This window comes from Carlito syrichta, unplaced genomic scaffold (assembly GCF_000164805.1).
Source record: "Carlito syrichta isolate Samal-C Ts95f unplaced genomic scaffold, Tarsius_syrichta-2.0.1 Scaffold309893, whole genome shotgun sequence".
Lineage (NCBI taxonomy): Eukaryota > Metazoa > Chordata > Mammalia > Primates > Tarsiidae > Carlito > Carlito syrichta.
In genome coordinates this window covers 1-5,668 of record NW_007253989.1, presented here as the reverse complement: position 1 = coordinate 5,668, position 5,668 = coordinate 1, and positions in this window count along the sequence as shown.

The following is a 5,668-nucleotide window of genomic DNA, read 5'->3' as shown; positions in this document are numbered from 1 at the left end:
TTTTCAGGATACTATTTCTTAAATTCCAGTTCTGGTATGTGATAGCTGGATTAAAGTTTTCACTACTGTGTGTTAGAATCTTTCTTCTCTTTTCCTTAGACTTTTGCATTTTAAGGTTTATGACATGAAGATGAGACATTTTTTATTTGCTTGTTTAACAATATTGAAGACTTATTTTATTTATTTATTGATATTTGAATTGTTTAAGTATACATGTTAATATTGAGAATATACAACTTGACTTCCATTATCATTTTTATTTTGAAATCAGTATGTCTCATTTTAATAAGGAGGAATTAGATTGACTGTAAAAAATCTTAGTAAATATTTTTTAAATATATAATTTGTGCCAATTCAATGGCAATATTTTATATAGCTCCTAAATTTTATAAATAAACTACTATTTTTAGAATCTATAATGTTCTATACTTTTAAATCTATGTTTCACTAGATTAAAAACTTGAGTGAGAATGGTTCTTTCTGAAATATTAATTTAGTAATGCATTTCCTGATTAATATAATAAGCTTTATATTTAAGACAGAAAAAGATGAAAGAAAAGACAGATAGCCGGGCCCGGTGGTTCAGCCTGTAATCCCACGCCTTTGGGAGGCTGAGGTGAGTGGATTGCCTGAGGCCGCGGGTTCGAGACCTGCCTGGGCAGCGAGACCTCATCTCTACAATAAATCAAAAAATCAGCCGGGCATGGTAGCACATGCCTGTAATTCCGGCTACTTGGAAGGCTGAGGCGGAAGGATCGCTGGAGCCCAGCAGGTCGAGGCTGCGGTGGCTGGGAGCGGCTACTGCACTCCAGTCTGGGCGACAGAGTGAGACTCCAACTCAAAAAAAAAAAAAAAGAAAAGACAGATAATTTACATTTTTACCAAGTAAAATTTGCAAAAGAGTTAACTGATTTGTTCCAAGTATTTGTTGTCTCTTTCTCCTTTTAATAATGGTATATCGACTTATTTTTTCAACATGTTTCAGCTGCAAAATGGATGTCCAACTAAAGCTACATTTTCCAGTATCTTTTTGTAGCTTGATAGAGCTATATGACTAAGTTCATACCAATGAGATCTTTATATGAATTCAAGGTGATTTCATTTAAAAATAAAACTTTTTTTTTCCCTCACTTTCTTTTCTTTCTTCCTACTGGAAAGGCAACTAAGAAACAGCCACCATAAATCCGGAATCAATGCCCCATGTCAAGGATGACAGGGCTGTGTTAGCAGCTATGGAAGTCTCATGTCTGGTATTTTTTGTGTGGGGAAAAAAATAATAACTTGCAGGATTTTAATCTATACCCTAACTACAACACTTAATGTGTGTTAATAATAATTCAATAAAAAGTAGGGGAAATCCATATCGTAGTATAATATCATGAATGTAAGAAAAAATAAGAAAAATACATGATTAAAAAGATATCTAGGAAAAAAAGATAAAACCTTTCATTACATTTTTTCTTTCTTTCTTCTTCTGTCTTTTTCCCCTTTTGTAGCGCTAAATTTTGCTGGATCATAAATCTCAAGCAGAAAATTTTATATAAATGAAATAGGAAACATTACAAAATATGAGATGGGTCTTGAATAATTGTAGCTCAGTGGAGAACAAGGGAAGTAAATTAATTTTCTGTTTAAGTTGGGAGGTTAAGTCTAGAAAGACATGTCTCAAGAGACTCCTAGTTTTATGAATTGAGCACTGGGTATATGGATATATAAGCATCAAAAGGCAGAATTTTGTTTAGTTAACAGCTATCAATTAGCACTTAATGCAATGCCTTTTACATAGAAGGTACTGTATAATAATAATTACTTTGGGAAATAAATGGTATCATTTAATGAGATAATGACAACTATGAGTTGAGGGCTTCATGTAGAACATTACAAATCCAAATTTGGGCATATTAATTTGTAAGTGGTTATTGTCTTTAACATGGAAGTATTAATTAATTAAGACAATACATAGGAGGGGAAGAAAACAGGGGATGGTTAATTTTAGGTGTCAACTTAACAGTTTCAAGAGATACCCAGATAACTTGTAAAACATTATTTTTGGGTGTGTCTGTGAGAAAATTTCTGCAAGGGATTAGCATTTAATTAATAGGCCAAGTAAAGAAGATCATTCCTCATCAATGTGGGCTAGCATCATTTGATCCATTGATCATGTAAGAAAAAAGTGGAGGTAGAGTGAATCCACTCTCTCTTAGGGAGCTGGGATATCCATCTTCTGCCCTCAAACATGACAGCTTCATGTTCTCAGGTCTTCAGATTCCAGGGATTATGTCAGGGGATTCTATGGTTCTAAGTCCTTTGGCCTCAGACTGAGAGATATACCACTGACTTCTGTAAGACTTAGACTGAATTGTGTTATCAACCTTTCTGGTTCTCCAGCTGGCAGACAGCATTTCACGAAACTTCTCAGCTTCTATAATTAATTGCCTTAGCCAATTCCTATAATAAATACCCCCTTATATGTCTGTATATATCTATATTTTATTGGTTCTGTTTCTCTGGTGAGTCCTGACCAATACAAGCAGTCTAGACAAGAGATATAAATTATAGTATTTATCGTATAAGTGGAACATAAAGCCATGGGTAAAGATAAACATTCTCTCTGCTCTCCCTGAATGAAGAGAAGGTGGGCTATTATATGCTCTTGGGAAATTCCACAACCTAGAAAAAAAGTGTGGATCAGAAAAGCTCAAAGAGGAACTTTTACCTACACATCCCCTGACTATGCTACATGTATGTAAATAAATGGTTATGTTATTAAGATAATTTCAGAATGACAGGATACCAGGAGACGATAAAAAGAAGGAAAACATGAACTTTATTTTTTGAATTGTGAGTAGTTGACTGTATTTCTTGAGCAATGTAATAGGTTATCTGAGCACATTTGAGTAGGATTTAGGGTTTTAATCAAATAAAATTTATAGCAAAATTATCTTGCATATTCAATAATATAACTAATCCTTATTGTGCTTCATGGTAATTAGGCACAATACTAATCAGCGTGCATAAATAAATGCAATTAACATGATGTTTATATAGCTAAATTCAATATTTTTTAACAACTGAAGAATAAGGAGGCAAAAGTGTAGAAGGAAGAATGCTTCTTTGAGAGTTCTTTTAAACTCTTTGATAAGAAACCTGGTAGTATTCTTTTTTGGGGCAGTAACAAAGCTCTTCAATCAAAATCCTTGCTAATTGCCTTGCAAGAAAAAACAATAAAACACAGAATTTGAATTGTCATCTCATTGATAGTAAAAGGTTTTCCAAATATGAGAAGAACGTAGTTTTGTAGAATTTAAAAAACTGATAGGTTAAACCAAGGTAGTGTGAGAAAAAGCTAAAGTCAAAATTGTGTAATGTAATAAAAGAAAGTCTCAGTTAAATAAGCAGTATTGGGGAGATGGGGCAAGATGGCGACGGCATAGGTGAACTGGTGAGATTCTCTGAACGTGAGTTCCCAAAAAGGCTATCACTTCGCTACCCCCATCCCCCAGCCCACCATCAACCGCGCTGGGGGCAGGCCCAGGAACTTAAGTCCCACGCAAGGCCAGATATTGCGCCCCCCCCACTGCTGCTGTTCTACTCGTGTGTGGAAGTCTCCGGTCCCAGCCCCCTCCAGATCCCTCCCCGGCTGCATTGTCTCCAGCCCAGGCACCCGGCATCAAGCCGCCGGTCACACAGGGAGGCTCTGGGCACCCGCCCCTCAGAGATGCTGGTTCCATTTCTGGCTGAAGTCCTCTGTTGGGTCCCAGCGCCATTCTTGCTGTCTAGAGCCTGCCCTTTGGAACTTTGGAGCTCTGGAACTCCGGGTCCACCCTGGCTGAGGCACTCAGTGTGAGACCCCAAATCAGAGGACCCGGACAAGCGGAGAAAAACAGACCTGCTTAAACTGCCTTGCCATTCTCCAGGCAGAGACTTCCATTGCCCTGCCCACCTATCAACAAACTTTACCTCATTTCCTAAGGCCAGGTATTGCAGCGTGCGGGGAAGTTTTGGGTCCCTGCTCCCTCCAGCTCTCTCCCCGGCCCGGCACCCGGCACAGCAGGTCGCACAGGGAGGCTCTGAGCACCCGCCCCCTCAGAGACACCGGTTCCATTACTGGCTGAATACTCTGTAGGGACCAGTGCCACTCTAGTCATTTACATCCTGCCTTTTGGAACTTTGGAGCTCTGGAAGTCCGGGTCCACCCTGACTGAGGCACTCAGCGTGAGACCCCAAGCCAGAGGACCCAGACAAGCAGAGAAAAACAGATCTGCTTAAACTGCCTCGCCATTCTCCAGGCAGAGACTTCCATTGCCCCGCCCACCTAGCAACAAACTACCTCAGCTCCTAAGGCAACAGTGTGAAACAGGAGACAAAGCCCCACCCCTATGCTGCAATGAAAAACAAAAGGGAGAGGCTGGAATCGGAGATCATAGAAGTGGCTCTAGTCTGATCGCTTATTTTGACTTATGATTTTATCATTGAAACTGTTGGTCTAGATTACGTTTGGTGTTTACCTTCTGACTTATACTGTTTCTTGATTTTTTTGGCCTGTCTCTGTTTAGCTATCAGTATTCCTTAGGGAATCTTTCTTACCTGTCTTTTTTCACTTCTTCCCAGCCCTGTGTCTCTCTCTCACCTGATAGTTGGTATGTATATCTGTTTTCCCTCTTGCACTTCTCCCTTTTGCTTATTTTGACTTATGATTTTATCATTGTAACTGTTAGTTTAGATCACGTCTGTTGTTGACCTTCTGACCTACACTGTCTCTCGATTTTATTGACCTGTGTCTGTGTAGCTATCAGTACTCCTTAGGCAATCTTTCTTACGTGTCTTTCTTCACTTCTTCCCGATTCTGTGACTGTTTTTCACCTGATAGCTGGTATGTATATCTGTTATCCCTCTCGCACTTCTCTCTTTCGCTCATTTTGACTTATGATTTTATCATTGTAACTGTTGGTTTAGATCACGTTTGTTGTTTACCTTCTGACTTACACTGTTTCTCGATTTTATTGCCCTGTCTCTGTGTTGCTTCAGTACTCTTCAGTACTATGTAGCTATCAGTACTCTTTCTTACGTGTCTTTCTTCACCTCTTCCCAGCCCTGTGTCTCGTTCTCACATGATAGATGGTATGTATATCTGTTTTCCCTCTCGCGCTTCTCTCTTTCTAACTCCCTATTGACCCCCCCTTCCTCCATTATTTTCCTCTTCTATATGCCCCCTTTTTAAATCTAGGGACCAAGACTGCAAACTGCTGAATAGACAGACTGTAAAGCAGAGGGAAAAGTGAACAAAACCAGAAGATCCTCATAAGGAAGAACAGGTCATTGCAGAAGAGAAATAAAAGCAACCCCGCCTTCCCTCAAAAACAGAATTGAAGAGGGGAAGGGAAAGGGGTAAAGGGAGAAAAATCTACAGAAATGAAGAAAAACCAAAAGAAGAGTATGGGTCTCTCCCAGACGCCTGGGAGAGCAGACACTGAGAAAATTGACTTTGGAATACAAACAATGAAAAGTCCCCAGAATGAAGGGTCTCAAAATGCAAATGTAGATTCAAAACAATAATGGAGAGACTAAAAAGAATTGAGGAGACACAAGAAGAAACTAGGAAGGAGCTGATATCTGAGATAACAGTAATAAAGAATACTGTGAATGAAATAAATAACAAATGATAAGC